The sequence below is a fragment of the Populus trichocarpa genome, chromosome 17 (genome assembly GCF_000002775.5).
Source record: "Populus trichocarpa isolate Nisqually-1 chromosome 17, P.trichocarpa_v4.1, whole genome shotgun sequence".
Lineage (NCBI taxonomy): Eukaryota > Viridiplantae > Streptophyta > Magnoliopsida > Malpighiales > Salicaceae > Populus > Populus trichocarpa.
This window is the reverse complement of record NC_037301.2, coordinates 6589050-6610847: the sequence shown is the minus strand read 5'-3', so window position 1 is coordinate 6610847 and position 21798 is coordinate 6589050. Positions and strand designations below refer to the sequence as shown.

At 37.5% G+C, this 21798-nt stretch overlaps 1 pseudogene; it reads left to right on the top strand.

Moving 5' to 3' along the window:
• The first annotated feature begins 18826 nt into the window (after window positions 1–18826).
• Window positions 18827–21541, top strand: LOC112324794 (uncharacterized; annotated as a pseudogene).
• The last annotated feature ends 257 nt before the right edge of the window (window positions 21542–21798 follow it).

The following is a 21798-nucleotide window of genomic DNA, read 5'->3' as shown; positions in this document are numbered from 1 at the left end:
GGAAGTAAATAACAAAATTCGTACAGCCTCTGTTGACCCGTATTGAGATGCCTTCTCGAACTCTGATTGTCCTGCAATTTTAACCCAAGGTAGCACAACATGTCAGGAGACTTCACGTGAAATTGCAGCTCGATTCAACAGTCTGATTGAGAATTTTGACTATTGTCGTAAAACTGGATAGTTGCACATTTTATGTCAAAATCCGAATTTGACCTTTCTTGAATCATATCACCAGCACTACAGCTGCATCCAAAACTTCCAGCAACAATAAAAGCCAAAACATCAAGCAAGGATAATGCTATAAAAAAACATTAGCAAATTAGCAACATATTAGAGTTCAACTATTAAAAAAATTAACAATGCAAAACTTTAAAAGGAATTAACAAGGTAAAGTAAATTAATTACCCAAAACAATTATATTCCATGATTGCACGAACATCATTAATACAACTTACAAACAATAAGTTGAGATTTTTAAACTTTCACAAAATTCTACAAAAACATAAATTAAAATGTTAGATTAAACATATGTAAATAAATGATATTAAAAAATAACTACATTTTAATTTGTAAAAAAAATTACCTGACTTAATAATCTCAGAATTTTCAATATAATCCATGAAGGTTCTGATGTTGATTGGAATTGGTGCTAAACTCAACCAATTCTGACAACAAACAAGTGCTTGCACTGTCGATGGAGATAAAGAGCTTCGAAATGGATCTAATATACGACCGTCAATACTGAAAGTTGTTTCAGAAACAACTGCAGATACCGGGATAGCTAACACGTGTTGTGCTACCTTAGAAAGAATTATTTTGTAGCATTACGCCTCCACCAACCCAACATATCTAATTTAAAATCATTAGAATCTTCACAATCATCACCCAAATACCTCTCAGCCTCTTTTTTTTTTTTGACACCGCCTTCTTCCTCTAAATGTTTTTTGAATTGAGAAGCTAAGTCATCTAACATATAATCATTTACCACCATTAAATCAAATATTAACATCTTCATTTATACTAGTTCCAACACTATGAACAACCTCAACATTCTCATCATCAACATTCATATAATGCTCAAACAACCTTAGCAAAGTCTTTAACCTTAATTGTAAGATTTTCAGCCTCTTCAACATCATACAATCTTCCAAAACAAAATCTCACATACTTCAATTTGAAACGTGGATCTAACACAACAGTCATATACAACAAAATTTTTTGTGTATCTTGATCCCCCTAATTGTTTTATATACTTTGCCATCATATTCTTGGCCATTTTACTTACATAAACATCTTCACTTCTACAAAGTTGAGATATACTTGTGTGCATGGTAATCAATTCATGGAAGAAAGAATTAGATATTACATACAACAAGTCAGAAAATTTCAATGTAACCATGTAAAATAGTTTCAAGAACTTGACAAAAGATATAGCCTTTTCCCAATCTTCTAAAATAAAAGGACCTAAGTTTTTTTGTTTCTCTTTTGAATCAACCTCAAGTAACTCAAATACCTAGGATCGGTTTCTTCTAACCTTATAAAAACCACATCAAATTTAGCAGCAACATCTAACATCATATATGTAGAGCTCCATCTAGTTGCAACATCCAAGCAAACATTTTTTTTACTCCCAATTTTCAACATCTCCACACATTGATTAAAAACAAGTTGTCTAGAAGGAACAAACCTCATTGCATTCCTAATCTTAACCACTGAATTATCAATATTTTTCAATCTCGCACATACAATAAGATTAACAATATGTGCACAACATCTAACATGCATGAAGTCATTTGACAATATATTAGTTGCCCAATTACTTATTACTCTCTTTAGATATTTTATTGTCAAATTATTTGAACTTGTATTGTCTATTGTAACTATTAAAATGTTATCAATTCCCCATTCCACCAAACAACTCTCAATTGCTTGGCCAATTGTTTCACCTTTATGATTAGAAACTTGACAAAAGTTTAGAATTCTTTTATTCAAGTTCCAACCTTCATCAATCCAATGGGCAGTCAAACACATATAATTAATATTTTGGATTGATGTCCAAGTATCACTTGTTAAACATAAACGTTGATCCTTAAGAGCTTTCTTTAATTTTTCCTTCTCATCTACATAAATTTTCAAACAATCTTTCCAAATCGTCAAACGAGAAGGAACATCAAATCTAGGTTGCATTACTTTACAAAATGATTTAAATCTTTGGTTTTCAACAAAGTTAAAAGGTAGCTCATCAAGTATAATCATTTTTCCTAGGGTTTTCCTACACTCTTCATAACTATAACCCACTGCCTTGATAGTCAACAGACTTTCCTCTCCATTATTACCCCCCTTTATTATAGGCCTAGGTTCTAAAACTAAAGTTTTTTGTTTTCGGTCAATCACAAAAGGAAATTTTTTGCATACACCTAGATGACTCCACATGTTACTAGTCCCATTAAGTATGGTATGACATGCATAGTCTTTTACACAATACATACATGCTGTAAATCCCGGGAAAAATCAAATCTGGATTAAATTAAAGGAAATAAACTAAACTAAAAAGATGTGGTGGCAAAAAGAATACACTTAAAGAAAATGAGGCCTAAATGCAAATAAGAATAATTATAGAGCATAAATACTCATCTTCTCACCAAAAATTTGTAGCTATCGTAAAGAAAGAAAAGAGGGAGTTTTTCTATCTATTTTTACAAATCAAGAGAGAAACACCAAAATTTCAAGAACCCATCCAAGATTAAGGGTTATAGGTAGAATAAACACTGGTGGGCAAGGAATTAACAAGAAAATTTGAACAAGAAGAGAAGAGGGGAGGGCCGACTGTCATTAGAAAGAAAAGGAGGGAGTTGAAGATCGAAACCTTGATTTGTACCGGGTAAGGTGTTATAAACATGGTCTTATGAGTCATTTCAAATTGGATTATGAATTGATGCCTGGATGTAAATTATAGATTAGAGTTCTTAGACTTGAATTGAGAAAAAAATATTAGTTGCTAAATTAAATAACTTCATGTGTTATGTGTAAATTTCAAGGTTGATGAATCTGGACAGTTTCGTCTCTTGACTTTTAAAGGGATTTCGGGTAGGAGGATGAAGGAATTAGGATCAGGTTCCTCCAAAGAAATTGTAGTTTTGGATGTTGACTAACTAAGGAAAGTGATCTTGCTCAATTTGGAGTTATAGAACTCTAGCTATGGGTCACTAACCGAGACTGGGTCATGACAGACCCTGTAGGGTAGTAGGTCTGGTTCGTTGATGAGCAGTTGTGACTGTCTTGGAGGCAGAACTGGATTCTCCTTCCTTCAGAGAACTTGTAGCCTCATGTCTTAGCTTTCCAACGAGACCAATCTCGCCTGAAATAGAGATCTGTAACTCTAGATATAGTTAAAACTATGAGGAGAGGTTGGACAATAATGGTTCGATGTCTAGACAGTAACGGTTGGACAGTAACAATCCAAATGATTGTTGATGAGCAATGTTTACTGTCTTGGAGGCAGAACTAGGTTCTCCTTCCTTCAGAGAACTTGTAGCCTCATGTTTTAGCTTTCTAACGAGACCAATCTAGCTTGAAACGGAGTTCTGTAACTCTAGATATAGTTAAAAATCTAAGGAAGGTCGGACAGTAACAATTCAAAAATAAGACAGTAACAGTTGGAAAGTAACAGTATAAATGTTTGTTAATGAGCAATTTTTATTGTCTTGGAGGCAGAAATGGGTTCTTCCTTTAGAGAACTTGTAGCCTCATGTCTTAGCTTTCCAACAAGACCAATCTCGTTTGAAACGGAGTTCTATAACTCTAGATATAGTTAAAAACATATGAGGAGAGGTCGGACATTAACAGTTCAATATCTAGACAGTAATAGTTCGAGATTTAAACAGAAACATTTCAAATATAAAGAAATGAATGGTAACTATGGTTTGACAAAGAACGAAAATATTAATGGGTGTAATGAGAAAAATGTAAAATATTAAGAAATGATTGAAAGAAAGACTTATTGGCTATTGATATGGTTATTGTAAAACATATCCTTGAGTGAGGAAAATTTATGAGATAAACCTATTATTTGCAACAGGGACCACATGCGTGGTGCAACAGCAGCAGCAGGGGAGCACAAGTAGACCTTCTATTGCAGGTAGGTGAATCTCACTTATACTTTCTAGTTAAATTCCATGATTTAATATATTACCAATGTGAAATGTGAATTACTGAATATATGTGTATTCAAGGTGAAAGGTTGTTATGTGAATTGCCAAGTGATGAAATTATCGCTGACAAAGGAAATATGAGAAGTGTGATTTGGGGCGTGAACTAACTTACATTTAGTGTATGTTAGGATCCCGGGTAAGGGGATCGCCATGTTTGGACTAACATACATTTAGTGTATGTTAGTGAGACTTCGAGATTATTCGTTGTCCCGTTAGGCAAATGTATCAATGCCCGAGGTATCAGACAGATAGGGGGAGATAATATACCCCCACTAGTGGCACCGGTAGCTGGTCAAACTCATTTTCGGATCCTGCTTTTATGGAACATATAGTGAGAGCTGTAGCAGCAGGAAATGGTAGCGGGAGCTTCCAGTACACCTCCTAGATCAAGGGAGTAGTCACCATAGTGTAATGAGTGAAGGGTATGAGAGAGATGGGTTGTATGACTTACCGTGGCAAAGAGGATACTGGGCATTGACTGAGGAAAGTGGAAAGAGATATAAATCAGATGTAGGTGACAGAGGAGCTACTGGTGGATTGCGTGACTCAGGTATTGGTTGAAAGTGCCCACTCTTGGCGGGAGACCATTAGAGAGAGGAGATTAGGGGAGGTATTGAGATGGAGGGACTTTCGCGAAGAGTTTAAGGAGAGGTACTATTCTTGGGAGCATGTGAGGGAGAAAGAACATGATTTTTGGATTTGAGGCAGGGAGATTTGACAGTTTTGGAGTATGAGAGGAGATTTCAGGACTTAGCAGCTTTTGCCTCCACTTACCTTCCCACAGATCGCCACAGGGTGGAGAGGTTCCGTGATGGACTAAGGCAGGAACTGAGGATGATATTGATAGTCATGCAATTTCAGTCTGTGCGGGAATTGGTACGGGCTGCTCAGGGTATGGAGAGGGTAATAAGGGATACCCCGAAACCAGTGGTCGAGCAGAGTCAGGCAATTGAAGCTAAGATGAGAGATTTTGAGTTTTTGACGGAGAGACCTCCTCTCCCAAAAAAGGGAAGCGCGGGCAATCATCAGGACAGTTCCAGAGAAGAGGTGGGAGTTTTGATTAGTACTTAAAAGTACATTTTTATCAAGGTTTTATATCATCATTTTGCATTTAAAGTATCAATAACTCCTTAACTAGAGCATGTTTTATAATAACATGTCTAATAATATAAGATACCTTTAATTTATGGTAAATGTTCATCTTAAATGCAAGCCTATCACATAAATCAAATGATTGATTGATGAGTTTAACCACTAAAATTAAGAAGACAGAGAGGGCTAAGCTTAGAAAAGAGATGCTGGTTTAGTCCAAACTGGAACACTATTCGGCTATTGGATCATAACTGGAGCTGTAGAACTTGGATTTAGGTCTGGTTTATATGTATGGAAAGCTGTCCATAAATTAGGTCTGGTAGCAACAACGGAGAAGTCGGAATCTGTCCTGCAGCCCAGACACTGTTCAGTGTTCAATCCATATCTCAAGTTCTAGAAGTCCAAATGCACCGATTCTTGTTTTGTTGGAAAGTTGAGACAATTTCCCAGAACTTTCAAGAAGACTATCTATTCAAATTCTGATGTTAGCAATGACGGTTTCTGCAGACAAGAAGATAAGAATTGTGACCAAGTCAAGAGGTGGCCACCCACTCAATAATTAGTCATCAAATTAATAGTTTCAAAGTTTGGCCTATAAAAGGAGGCATTTGCCATGCATTTAAGCATCTTGGTTGTCAGATCAAGATCATGTTCTTGCTCTTTCTCTTTATATTTTTGTAATGCTTAAGTTTTGTTTATATTAATCTCTTGTTTATGCTTTTCATTTCCTTTCCTTTACTTTGTTAACTTATATCTTATTTATGTTCTTATCTTATTTATTTATGTTTCTCTCTTTGATTATGTTTAGCTAAGTTTATTATGTCAAGGTGAAAAGGTTACACTAATGGTGTAAGAATAAGTATAGTATAAACTCAACATGGACTTTAATGTTTGATACTAACATGTTTTGTATTTGTTATCTTGTTCACTTTTAATACTTTGCTTGTTAAATGGTTAATCTAGATTTATGTTGTATAACCCTTGGTACAACAAATACTTGACACTTTCATAGCCCAACTGTATGGTATAACCGACACCTGTGCTATGAAAGGAACTTGATTTATTGTTAACATAAGTTATAATCATGAATACCTGACAATATTTACAAATATTAGCATTATTCGAATAAGATAACTAATGTAATCATGTTAACAATTTATAATCCGATTGGAACCTCCTTTGTGTGTGGTTTCCAGTTGAGTAATAAAAAAAGTTTATACTATACTTGTTTGAAATACTATTAGTGGATCCTCTAACCTTGACAATTATTTTATCCTTGTTTAATCCTTATATCAATATCACATCTCAAAGCTCTTTTCAACTCCTTTTTCTGTTATTAACTATTTCTTTATTTGTAGTTTATACAGTTAATCTCCCTGTGGTTCGACCCCGGTCTTGCTGGGTTATTTATTACTTCGACACTCCTATACTTGGGAGAAGACATCAACTCTTTGGTCGTGTCAAGTTTCACCCCATGAGGGAGCTCAGGAGGATCTAGACAGGTCAGTGGAAGAGGAGCTTGGGGAGGACAGGCTAGACAGGGAGTCAAAACTGATGGAGGGTCTACAAAGCAGAGGGGACCACTATATCCATTCTGTCAGAGGTGTGAGCAGCGACACCCTGGAGATTGCTCTGTTATGCCGGGGAGATGTTATATTTGTAGAGGAGAGGGGCATCGATGGAGAGAGTGCCCGCATGTAGGTAGAGGTTGTTACTATTGTGGGGACAAGAGTCACAGGAAGAAGGATTGTCTTCGTAGGACTAACGAGGGAGCCCATGGTCAGAGGATTGAGGTTCAGAGCCAGCAGCAATAAGTGATAGTCAATCGTCCTATCAGGCCTACCCAATCAGGGACGAGTGCTACTCGTGGGAGGCCCGGAAATCAGGAGGGGAGAACTCAAGGTCGGGTATATCACATGACCTACGAGGATGTGGGAGCTGTACCTGATGTGGTGGCAGGTACTTTACAGTTAGATACAATGCAAGTTTATGCTTTAATTGATCCTGGAGCTAGTCATTCCTTTGTATCTTATAGAATTGTGAATACCTTGCATGTGTTATCTAGTAACTTGGGTGATAAAATACATATTGATGATATTTATAGAGGGGTAAAACTATATATTGGAGGGTTAAAGTTGAGGGTAGATCTTATGCCGTTAGAGCTATATGATTTTGACTTGATTCTGGGCATGGATTGGCTAAGTAAACATAAGGCACAAGTGGATTGTTTCACCAAGACGGTGACAATCCAAGGAATAGGTGATAAAATAGTAGTGTTTACAGGGGAAAGAAAAGTAATTCCAAGTTGTGTAATCTTAGTCTTGGTGGCTAGAAAATTTTTGAGGAAGGGTTGTTATGCTTGGTTAACCCATGTAAGAGAGCTGGAAAAGGGTAGCATAGATTTGGCTAGTATTCCTGTTGTGAGGGAGTTTGCCTTAAGAGTATGGAGACATTATTTGTATGGGACACAAGTTCAAATCTTTATAGACCATAAAGGTTTGAAGTATTTGATGTCACAGAAGGAGTTGAACATGCGACAGAGAAGATGGGTAGAGTTAATAAAAGACTACGATTGTGTTATTGACTATCATCCTAGTAAGGCTAATGTAGTAGTCAATGCCTTGAGTAGGAAGGGAAAAACAGTGATGAATGATATGGAGATTAAGGAACATGAAAGTATAGTGATCATTATTAGGTCAGTTAAAGATCCGATCTGTGCTTCGAGACAAGGTCTTGGTGGCTCAACAGGCAAATGGGAAAGTAAAAGAGATCAAGGAGAGGGTAAACAAGGGTATAGAGACATCATTTCAAATGTTATTCGATGGGCTAATAGCTATGGGTAGGCGAATTTATTTGCCTGAGAATAAGACTTTGAAAGATGAAGTATTAAGAGAAGCTCATGAATCTCGATTTGCTACTCATCCTGGGAGTACAAAGATGTATAGGATTTAAAGGAATACTACTGGTGGCCAAATATGAAGAGGCAAATAGCAGAATTTGTGTCGAATTATGGGATCTGTCAACAAGTAAAGATAGAACACTCGAAACCTGCAGGGGAATTACAGTCATTATCAATTTCGGAATGGAAATGGGAGGATATTTCTATGGATTTTATGACGGGATTACCCAGGGGAAAGAAGGGGAATTGATGTCATATGGGTGGTCGTGGATCGACTAACAAAATCTGCTTTGTTTTTGCATATGAAGATGACTAATTCGGTGGATAAGCTGGCAAAATTGTATGTAGATGGAGTAATCAGACTTCACGAAGTGCCAATTTCAATTATATCGGATCGGGATCCAAGGTTCACATTGAGATTGTGGCCTAGCTTGCAACGGGCAATGGGGATAAAATTGAATCTGAGCACAACATTTCATCCTCAGACAGATGGTCAATCTGAAAGCACCATTCAAACTCTTGAGGATCTCGTGAGGTCCTGTGTGCTAGAGTTTGGAGGGAATTGGGAGGATCTCCTGCCATAGGTAGAGTTTACTTATAATAATAGCCATCCAACTACTATTGGTATGGCTCCATATGAAGCATTGTATGGGAGGAAATGTCGTACCCTAATTTGTTGAGAGGAAGTAGGAGAAACGAAGCTTTTGGGACGTGGAATGGTGCAACTGATAACTGATAAGGGTAGGGTGATCAGAAAGAGGATGAAGGAAGCCCAGGATAGACAAAAAAGTTACGCAGATAGCCGAAGAAAGCCTTTGGAATTCCAAGTGGGGGATAAGGTATTTTTGAAGGTGGCGCCTTGGAAATCCATTAATCGATTTGGAGTAAAAGGGAAATTAGCCCCGACATATATTGGCCCTTTTGAGATTAAGGAAAGAATCAGGCCAGTTGACTATCGATTAGAATTGCCTGTATATTTGGATATAATTCACAATGTGTTCCATGTGTCATTGCTGCGAAAGGCCAAGATAGACCCCTCACGGGTATTGCCATAAGTTCCTATGAAGATTAAAGGGGATCTAACCATGAAAGCTAAGCCTCTCAAGATCTTAGATCGAGATGAGAAGTTTTTGAGGAATAAGAGAGTTCCTGATGCGAATCTCGTGATCACGTGGTCACGCAACCCACAATCATGATTGAAATCTGATCCCGGAAAGCTGAAATAGGTCTGATAGGAGTGTGACATAATGGAAACCTGCCCCAAGGCACCAACACTATTGGATTGAGTAGAATGACGCCACGAAGCCAATTAATCTTCGAAAAGTCAGATTCAGTTCGTTCAACAACTGAAGAATGCAAGAATCACTCTCACACGTTAAAACTGAAAAATTCAGAAGTAATTATCATCAAAGCTGCAAAAATTTTGGCTTACATGAGTTTAAATAGTTCTTGAACAGTTAACCCTAATGGACCCCTTATGTGGACTTAAATGAGGTCCACTCAAAACTGACCCAAAACCCTAAACTGAAAAGCCTATAATTTAATCCAAACAAGCCTTGGATCCTAACTGAAAACAAAGTATTAATTAAGCCCAAACAAGCCTTGGGCTGTAGCTAACAAAATAAAACAAAGCCCATAATTTAAATCCATGTTCTGTCATGAGAAGAAGAGAAGGAAGTAAAATATTATAGAACTGATTCCAGGCTTATTTATAGCCTTCCATGCAGCCCCTTAATCCTAGAAGCAAAAGGAAAAGGTAGCCACCCATGTTGTTTCCAAGTTGTAGAAGGATTCTTTTGTTTCCTTTGTTGTCCTCACCTCATGGCCCAAATAAGGTTGTGTTGGACCCCTCTTGCACATGGATAAGATGTACTAGGGTCTCCTCATGATACTCTAATGGACCTTTCAATTCTGACTTGGTTGAAACATTCAAAACCAATGCATTCAATGCCTCTTTCAATGCCTTTGTCTTGGACCGAGTCATTGGACCATTTGGAACATGTAATGGGTCCTTGCTGGTGTTTCTGGGCTGGTCCACATCATCCCCTCTTCCTCGAAAGGATTCGACCTCGAATCAAAATTTATGTCAAACAACGTAAGATCAGCAACATTAAAGGTAGCACTAACACCGTACTCACCTGGAAGGTCAATTTTGAATACGTTGTCATTGATTCTCTCTAAAACCTGAAATGGATCATTGGTTATGAAATTGTTCCTTACGCATGTGCACCCAAACCCAATCACCGGGTTGGAAAACAACCAGTTTACGTCCCTTATTTGCTTTAGAAGCGTAAAGTCTGTTGTTTTTCTCTATTTGCAGTAAAACTCCCTCATGGAGTTGTCTCACCATCTTTGCCTTCTTTTCACCATCTAAACTTACTTTTTCTTCAAAAGGCAAAGGAATTAAGTCCATAGGAGTCAGTGGATTAAAACCATAAACAATTTCAAATGGAGAAAAACCAGTGGTCGAATGCACAGTTCTATTATAAGAAAACTCAACAAAAGGCAAACATTCTTCCCAACTCTTTAAATTCTTTTGAATTATAGCATGCAAAAGTTGGGAAAATGTTCTATTCACTACCTCAATTTGTCCATCTGTTTGAGGATGACATGTTGTCGAAAATAAGAGTTTAGTTCCCAACTTTCCCCATAAGGTCTTCCAAAAGTAGCTAAGGAACTTAACATCACGATCTGACACTATACTCTTAGTAATGCCATGCAAATGTACAGTCTCCCTAAAAAACAAGTCTGCGATATGAGATGCATCATCCGTTTTATTGAATGCAATGAAATGCGCCATTATAGAAAACCTATTAACCACAATAAAAATAGAGTCTCTACCTTTCTTTGACCTAGGTAAACCTAAAACAAAGTCCATAGAGATATCTACCCAAGGTTCAGTAGGCACAAGTAATGGTGTATATAGTCCATGTGGTTGTACTCTAGATTTTGCCTTTCTATAAGCAATGCACTGTTCACAAATTCGTTGCACATCTCTTTCATCTTTGGCCAATAAAAATGCTCATGCAATACATCCAAGGTTTTCGCAACCCCAAAGTGACCCATTAAACCACCCCCATGTGCTTCACGAACAAGCAATTCACGCAAAGAACTAGCAGGAACACACAATCTATTCTTTTTGAACAAATAACCATCCATCAAATAATACTTACCAAAAGCCGAATGTCCACATGCATTATAAATCTCGGCAACATCAGAATCATTATCATACAATTCCTTCACATATTCAAAGCCTAGCAATCTAGTATTCATTGTGTGTAAAAGAACATACCTGCGCGAAAGTACATCAGCAACGATGTTCTCTTTGCCTTGCTTATACTTGATTACGTAAGGAAAAGTTTCAATGAATTCAACCCATTTTGCATGCCTCCTATTCAACTTACCTTGTCCTTTCAGATGTTTCAAGGACTCATGATCCGAATGGATTTGATTCATTTGGTGTAGGATCTTCCCAATTATCCATCTGAAATTAAAAAAAATAACAACAACATGAATCTTAAAGTTAAACCTAACACGTTCAATTGTAAAGAGGATTTAAGGACCAACAATTATTTCCAATTGCAAAAGCAAGAAAAAAGCCCACTATTCTGCCCAATTGCCCACTATTCTGCCACTTAATGCAAAAGCGAGAAAAAAAAATCTTCTGATGAATCAAGCAGAAGTTGAACATCATGTTAGGTCCATATAATTACACTGTAATGGACCAATGGTTTATAGCAGATCATACATGAAAATCAAATATTTCTATGGAAAAGGTTTTATAAAAACACATAATAATTTTAACTGAACAGAGCAATCAATATCTAAAAATTTAACAAATCATGAAGCTAACAAAATCAACAGTAAACTTGAACTTATTATAAAGCTAACATAACCATGTTTTTACATTGCAGCCAACTTTGTAACCTATCCATTATCCCACTACATCAGCCATACTGCCAGAATTGATAGTTGAGCAAGCTTCTACCAACTCAAGTCTATCCATAAAACAACAACAAAGTCTAACCATTAAAACAGTCTATCAATTCAAGGCAAATAAAAGGCACTGACAATCAAGATAAAACATATTGATAACTAATAATACAGATCAAAACCACATATTAAAGTTAACAATGCTAAACAAAGCAATCTAGAACTCAATATCAACACAAATCAACAGAACATCAGTAGTATTAGTGATGAGGTGTCAGAGAAAATCGAATAAGACAAAAGGCATGACTGAAACAAGAGAAAGGAGAAAGGACGGGGGAGAGGAGGGCAAATCTAAAGAAAGATGCAAAAACCCTAGCTGTAAGAGGATAGAAAAGGAGAAGCAGAGGTCAGAGCGAGGAAGTAGTGATAAGGCCAAACATGCATGAAACTTTGAAACAGATGTTACTTTACCCTGTCCTTCTGCTGCAAGTATGGAGGAGGAGGATAGCAACGGCTTGTGCAGAAGTGAAGAGAGAAGCCAAGGAGATGGAGATGTGGGTTTTTGTTCAGCTAGAGAAGAGACAAATGTAGGGGGTAGAGACGCAGAGTAGATGAAAATTGAAAGGGAAAGGAAGAAGGCGAAAACTAGTCTCTGGTGGGCGGAGGCTTTTTAAGTAATGTTATTAGGGTTAGGTTAACTGTGGACTGTAGTATTTATAGGTCTTTTATTTTATGGTTGGTTCGTTTCGGTTCACCAGTTTCTGTTGTAAAACCAAAACCGAACCGAACCCGACAAGATTTTATGGTTTTAAAAATCGGTTTAATCGGTTTTCCATCTTAGTTCGGTTTCTCGGTTAATTTTTCATCGGTTTTTTTTGTTTTCTCGATTAATCAGTTTTTTTTAATACCCTTGCGCATATGCATCCAAACCCAATCGCCAGGCTGAAAGACAACATGTTTGCGCCCCTTATTGGCTTTGGTCGCATGCACACGATTTCTCTTTTCAATTTGTTGTCGCACACTCTCATGGAGTGTCTTCACCACCCGTGCTTTACGATTGCCATCCAAACTAACCCTTTTATCAACAGGCAAAGCAATCAAATCCATTGGAGTTAAAGGGTTTAATCCATACAAAATTTCAAAAAGTGAAAATTCAGTAGTAGAGTGCACATTGTGATTATATGCAAACTCTATAAATGACAACCAATCTTCCCAATTCTTTAAGTTCTTTTGAATAAAAACACGCAAAAGTTGTGTTAAGGTTCTATTAACTACTTCGGTTTATCAATGTGTTTGGGGGTGACAAGTAGTTTAAAACAATAGTTTAAAACCTAATTTGCCTCACAACACCTTCCAAAAATAGCTAAGGAACTTAATATCTCTATCAGAAACAATGCTCTTAGGGACCTCGTGAAGCCGTACTATCTCCCTAAAGAACAAATCAGCAATGATAGTTGCATCATCGGTTTTATGACATGGAATGAAGTGTGCCATTTTTGAAAACCTATCAACAACTACAAAGATGGAATCCCTACCCCGTTTTGACCTAGGTAAACCTAAGACGAAGTACATCAAAATGTCTACGCATGGTTCTTTTGGTATAGGCAAAGGGGTATACAAGCCATGTGGTTGAGTTCTAAACTTTGCTTTCCTTCAAGTTATGCATTTATCACACATGCGTTGCACATCGTTTTTTCATTTTAGGTCAATAAAAATGTTCATGCAACACATCTAAAGTCTTAACAACACCAAAATGCCCCATCAACCCGCCTCCATGTGCTTCACGTACAAGCAATTCACGCATGAACTTAATGGAACACACAAACGACTCTCTTTAAACAAATATCCATCAAGTCTATAGAATTTCCCAAAAGCTGAAGTTTCGCAAGCATTGTAAACATTAGCAAAATCACCATCATCCTTGTACAATTCTTTTATGTGTTCAAGTCCTAGAAATCTAGCATCCAAAGTAGATAAAAGAACATACCTACGTGAAAGTGCATCAACCACAATGTTTTCTTTTCCTTGCTTATACTTGATCACACACGGAAAGGTTTCAATAAATTCAACCCATTTGGCAATCTAGCCATAGTAGCTTCCCTATCCTCAAGCACATTGGCCCGAATCATTACGATCTCCATCTCCTTAAAATACTCATCCACGGACCTAGAACCCTGATAAAAACCTTGCAATTTCATATACAAATCTCTATAATAGTGGTTAGGCACAAATCGCCTTCTCATCAACACTTTCATCTCCTCCCACGGTGATACCGGCCTCTCTCCACTCCTCCTTCTACTAATCACATTCTGATCCCACAAAATCAGTGCATAATCCGTGAATTCGATGACTATCAATTTCACTTTCTTCGCCTCTAAATAGTTATGACAATAAAAAATCTAATCCACCTTTTTCTCCCACTCCAAATATGCCTCGAGATCGTTTTTACCTTGAAAAGAAGGTATTTTCAGTTTGATAGCATCCAAATCACCATCTAAATCTGCATGTCCCCCAACACTACGAAAATTTTCCTTTTGGCCGAATTAGCTCTTAGTTCTATTCCCAAAATCCCTTTAGTTTCTAGGCTGCCGAAAACCTTCCTGATGGCCCATGGCCGTATCCTCAAAACCACCATCACCAATATCATCAACGTCCTCCTCATAATCAGCCCAACTTGGCCTTTCAGCCCTACTGCCACTGTTTGCTTTCGGTTCAACCCCAAGCTTCCTCACTTCTTGGGTGCTTGTACCATCCTCGTTACCACATTTCTCCACCCTATCAAGTCTGTCACACATGTCTAAATTCATCCTCTCCATCATCTGCGTCATGGCTTGCGTTTGGAACTTAAGTTCTCCCTCAAGTTAGGGTGGTGTGTTGTTTTCATTTGACATGATAGTACCTGTAAAAATTGGTTAGTGGTAAAAAGAAATATCCTCATGTCACTCGTGTTTCGCTCAAACACTTTTAATATCCTCACACGCTCACACCTCTCATCTCACCTTCTTGTGGTTCTTGTAGAACTGAAACCAACACCAAATAGAACCAATCTTAGCAGCGCAATCCAAATATGTATATATGACTCAAGAAGCAATAAAAACCAGAAAACAAGCAAAAACAAAACTGCGATGATAGTCTCGTGAGTAGCAAGCGAATCTATCCGAAATATGAATGAAACTGAAGACTCAAATAAAAACAGAGATGAAATATGCCAAAATGATGAAACAACACCCAAATAGGGTTGGATATGTTGAAGATATACTTCAAGAAACGAAAATAACAGGAAGAAAGCGAATTTCAAAAGTTGACGCAAAACAGGCTCGCTTACGACAAGTTAAGTCTGTATCTGCAACCTAAAGTAAATGATGTCCAATTGAGCTAAAATTTTACATATAGTTCTATATCAACCCAAATAGATAAAATATAAATTTTGAGTTATTTCCGATAAGGTTTGATATACTGACGCAAAAACATTATGAATCAGACCTAATTAGACCCGAAATTGAAAATCAAAGCAAACAATATCCAATTGCCCCACAATTGATACGTGGTGCGATTAGAACGCCAGTAATTAGAGTATCAAATTTGAGCTAATTCCGAGTTGCTTTGATCCAATTGTCTCTTGTTTAGTTTTCTGCGGCAGAAACCAATAAACGTCTTTTTAAATGTTTTTGTTTTTGCTTTTCTCTTTTACTTTTGTTTTTGATACTACTGATATATTTTGAACAATAACAGAATGAAATAACATTTTTTTTTTATATGCTGCAAATTCAAAGAGAAGAAGAAATTGGATACTAAGGAATTTTTGCGGAATCAACACGAAACGAAAATTTCACAAGGATATAACCTAATTAATGGAGCCATCCTCTTATACCAAATGATGCAAATCTCGTGATCACGTGGTCACACAACCAACATGCGAAGAAGTAAATCAAGTTTGAGAGAGCGTGACACAAAAATAACTTGTATTTAGGCACCAGCACTATTGGAAACGGAAACCCCCACCCAACAAATATTGATTCACGAACGAGAAGTATAAGGATGATGCCACGAAGACAGTTGTTCTTCAATAAGTCATTTTTTAATCCTTTAGAGAACCAAGGAAGGGAGATTATCTCACCAACACACAAAGCGCGACAAAGAAATTTATTGATCTGAAAATTGCGTAACCTTACATGTTTGGTTATGCCTTTATTTATACTGACTCTAGACTTAAAGAAACCCTAATGGATCCCCCTTAGGTGGACTTATATGAAGCCCACTTACAATTGACCCAAATAAGTAATAATAACCCAAAGACTAAGAAGAAAATAATAAAAAACTATAAAAATCCAAAATTACCATCCTAAATATGCTAGAATCAGATTTTTCAACTTTAAGAAGTCCCAAATAAACTAGGAGAAATTTGATTTGGAAAATTTGTGTTGCTGCCCCATTTGATGTCCTTGATTAGCTTCGATTTCCTTGTTTAACTTGGACAAATAAGAAAACAAATTTTCTCATTTGTTGCTGATTTAATTACTTTCCTTCCTAAGTTAGGAAAAGCATTAAATAATCCTTCCCTTTTTAGAAAACAAATCTGGCCAACTTCCTTATTTCATTAGGAGAATAAATTATTGACTTTCTATCCTTGTAGCATTAGGAAAACAAACAAGCCTAACAAGGCCGGTATTGGGCCGGACTCATCAGCCCCTTGTTCCACACAAATTGGGCTCTTCTTGGACATGAATTAGATGAATTAAAGGTTGTCCTTCATGCTCCTTAAATGTCTCAAACCCCTCTAGATCCATTTTGCTCCATATTTTCTGAACAAGCCCATTCAATGCTTCTTTAAGCTTCTTCATCCTAGCTCTTGTAATTGGCCCAATTGGCACCTCCAATGGGTCATTGGCATGATTAAGCTTGGTGTTGGGCTGATCCTCATCACCAACTCGATCACAACACTTACACCTGGAGACAAGCAAAGGAAGTATAAATTCACAATAAAGAATTGTCAGTTCTTTGAAGAGTTGAAAGTTCAATCAAGAACCAAGATTGAGCAACCAAAAAGTTGGTTACAATGCTGAAAATATCATCATAATTCTGCCCTAAAATTATTCTTAAAGAGTATTTAAACTCCAAGCCAAAACCCTAGTTTCCCTAATGAGTCTCACATAAGGTCAATTTAAATAATAATTAACCCAAGTTAAAACTAGCCCAAAATAATTAAAATAAACAAAATAAACAAGTCTAAGACCCAAATAAAATGTCTCCTCTCAAAACAAAAAAAGTTTGATAGCCCAACTAATTAAATAAGACAAGTTCGTTGTTTCCACATTCTATTTGGCAGCAGTGAAAGCCCAACTTAAAACGAATGGTTCTCTCTCGTCATAATGAATTAGAAGGCGTGCCATATACTGTTGGAAATGTATAGAAGTCTAGCTTCCATAACAACCAAAATCACATCAAAATTCGATTTGTAGCTCCAGGTATGACCAAAAGAGTAACGAAAGGTCAACTGTCCGAATCTAGTCTTCTTCTCCCAATCTTTGTGTAATGGTCTTGGTTCCACCAACAAGACCCTCTTGAACATGAATCAGATTAATCAAGGCTTGCTCTTTATTATTACAAATCCTCTTGAAGTCCACCTTAGCCCATGTAGCTTGAAGAACTCCATTGAAAGCTTCTTTAAACTTTTTAACTCTAAGCCTAGTAACTGGACCAACTGGAACCTCTCATGGATCCTTTGATGGTTGGATCGCATCACCAACCCTTCATTATATATATATATTGAAATTTGTTGGGCCTTTAGTCGGCCCAACCAACTGGGCAGAGCTTGGGCCTCGGGCCCAATCGCATCACCAACACGCGATCAAGCAACACACATGCAAAGACACAAATTCTGATATTGTTCGCTTGAGGTTTTAATTCGAGGCTTAATTCTGCCGTAGAAACACTACTCTTTGTGAACCATAAGCAAAATACCTTAGAATAAATTGAAACTTCATATTCTGTGCATTGGGGATGAGATCTCACCATATATTAAATTTGGGCTTATTTTGATATCGGCTTCTGGAGGTTTTAATTGGGGGTTCAATTCTGCCGCAAACTGATCATACAAGGGGTTTGGGTACCTAGACATAAACGAACGACCTATAAATTGATTTTTGTTGTTTTTTAGTATTATAATACTAAATATTGAATTTGAGGTCATTTCAAGATCGTTTGGTCTGGGTTTCAATTCTGTTACGTAAAAATTACGTAACAGGTTAGATTTGCGTCAAGTTTCAAAACGTGATCCTTACTGTTTAGTTTTGTCCAAATCTTTTTGTTTCTATTATATTTGGGTTATCTAGGAGTCAAGTAACTATTTTCGCTAATATTCGCTTCTGTTTTATTTCGTGTCTTCGTTTCGTCCACAATTCGTACGAATTTGCATTGCTACTCGCAAAATCATAATCGTAGTTTTGTTTTGCTTTGTTTTCAGTATATTTATTGATTCTTGAGTCTGAAAATTATAGTTAGAGTGCGCTGCGAAGGCTACTGACTTTGATTTGTTGATTTCAGTTCCTAAAGAACCAAAAGAAAGCAAGTTGTGAGGTAAAAGGCGTAGTGAGCTTATTAGAGTGAAAAGCCTTGATTTTTTTTTTGTGTGATACACGAGAGGTGTGAGGATATATTTTGTGCTACTAACCAAATTTTGCAGATTCAAAGAATGTCTGAAAACAACGAATCAGCTACACAAAACGCTGACGTAGCTTTCCAATTGCGAGCCATAGGCCAGCAACTTGAGCTGTTGTCTAGAACGTACAAGGATCTGAAAGATGAGGTGAATTCAATAAAGCAACAGAATAGGGGGGCTGATCGCCGAGGAAATACGGTCCGTATGGCCGTACGGAATGTCAGATCTGATTTTGAAGAGTTTGTTGACGAAAACGCATATGCGGGTGAAGATGACTATGATTTTGCATCTGCTGGCCAAGGAATCAGGTCTGGACCGAACAGGGCTAGGAGGAATGTGAATTTCTGTGGCATGGCCACTAATGAAGATATGGATGGGGACTTGGACACCATTAAACTGAAAATTCCTAACTTTCAAGGTAAAAACGATCCCGAGGCTTATTTGGAGTGGGAGAAAAAGGTAGATTGGATTTTTGATTGCCATAGCTATTCTGAACAAAAGAAGGTGAAATTGGTGATAATTGAGTTTACGGAGTATGCATTGATTTGGTGGGATCAAATTGTAATCAGTAGGAGGAGGAATGGGGAGCGACCCATTCAAACGTGGGGGGAGATGAAAGTCTTAATGAGGAGACGATTTGTGCCAAACCACTATTACAGAGACTTATATCTGAAGCTCCAAGGTCTGAATCAAGGTTATAAGACAGTAGATGAATATCACAAAGAGATGGAGATAGCAATGATTCGGGCCAATGTTGTTGAGGATAGAGAAGCCACCATGGCTAGATTTCTTAATGGGTTGAATTGGGATATTGCCAATGTGGTTGAGCTACAGCACTATGTGGAGCTAGAGGACATGGTTCACATGGCTACGAAGGTGGAGAGACAACTTCGGAAGGGACATGCTCGGCCAGCATTTAATTCGGGCTTTTCATCATCTTGGAAGCCGAATCTAAAGAGAGAGGGTACTGTTTGGCCAAGATCCTTTGTTCCTTCTAGAACTGAACCACCAAAGGCTAAAGTTGATGTTCCTACTGATGCCAAAGGTAAATTTGAAACTCAACCTAAATGTACCCGTGATGTTAAATGTTTCAGGTGTCAAGGACATGGACATTATGCTTTAGAGTGTCCAAACAAGAGAATCATGATGATTAGAGATAATGGTGATGTGGAATCTGAAAGTGACAGATCTGATTGTGAAGGCATGCCACCATTGGAGGATAGTGATGGGGATGAGTTAGCATTACCGGTTGGGGAGTCCTTGGTTATAAGACAAACACTTCAGGTTCAGGTAAAGGAAGATGAAATTAATCAACAAAGGGAGAACATCTTCCATATGCGTTGTTATGTACAAAGCAAGGTGTGTGGTTTAATTATAGATAGTGGAAGCTGTGTTAATGTTTGTAGTACCACCCTTGTTACTAAACTGAATTTGTGTACTGTTAAGCATGCTAAACCATATAGATTGCAATGGCTGAATGATAGTGGTGAAGTGAAAGTGACTAAACAGGTTGTGGTTTCATTTTCAATTGGGAAATATGTTGATGAAGTTCTGTGCGACGTGGTACCAATGCAAGCAAGTCACATCTTGTTGGGGAGACCATGACAATATGATAGGAAGGCAATTCATGATGGGGTTAAAAATAGGTATACCATTGTAAAAGATGGTAAAACCATCACTCTTGTACCTCTTACACCCAAACAGGTGTATGATGATCAAATAAAGCTAAAAAGTGAGCATGACGCGATGGGGAGAGAAAATCAAGGTGAGGAACAAGGGGAGAAAAGACCATCAGATTCGGCTAGAACCCGAACCACTACAACCCATCCGGCCACCCATCCAAACACAAACAAATATTCAGCCAACACTCCAAACAAATCAAACCATTCGACCACAACTCAAAAACACCCAAATCTGGCCGAGAGTAGAGGGAAGACAAGAGGAGTGAAGAAAGTTATTAAGGGTGATGAGAATTGTGTGGAAAAACGTAAGAAACAACCCAATTTTTATGCTAAAGAGGGTGAGGTCAGATCTGCATTTTTTACTAAGCCAATGATTTTACTTGTGTACAAGGAGGCTTACTTTAATACTAATGATCTTGATCATATTGTGCCTAGTGTTGCTATTGCTTTGTTGCAGGAGTTTGATGATGTGTTCCCCGACGATACTCGTAGCGGATTACCACCATTGAGGGGGATATAGCATCAGATTGATTTCGTACCCGGAGCTTCAATTCCTAACCAACCAGCCTATAGAAGCAATCCCGAGGAGATGAAGGAGCTTCAAAGGCAAGTTTATGAGCTAATGGAAAAGGGCTACATTCATGAGAGTATGAGCCCGTGTGTTGTACCCGTGCTACTTGTGCCTAAGAAGGATGGAACATGGAGGATGTGTGTTGATTGGCGAGCCATCAACAACATAAAGGTAAAGTATAGACACCCCATTTCTAGGCTTGATGACATGTTAGATGAGTTACATGAATCCTGTATTTTCTCTAAAATCGACTTGAAAAGTGGGTACCATCAAATTAGAATGAAAGAAGGTGATGAGTCGAAAACAACATTTAAGACTAAGCATGGTTTGTATGAATGGTTAGTAATGCCGTTTGGACTTACAAATGCACCTAGTACGTTTATGCGTTTAATGAATCATGTGTTGCGTGCATTCATAGGTAAGTTTGTGGTTGTGTATTTTGATGACATTCTGATCTATAGGAAGAACTTAACTGAGCATCTTGATCATTTGCGTAATGTACTTAGTGTGTTGCGTAGTGAGAAATTGTATGCTAATCTTAAAAAGTGTGCCTTTTGCATGGAGAAAATTGTGTTTCTTGGCTATGTTGTAACTGCACAGGGTATCGAGATGGATGAGGAGAAAGTTATGGCCATCCGGGATTGGCCTACACCCAAATCGGTAAGTAAGGTAAGGAGTTTTCATGGGTTAGCTAGTTTTCTTGGGCTGTAGCTAACAAACTAAAATAAAGCCCCTAATATTAAATCCATGTT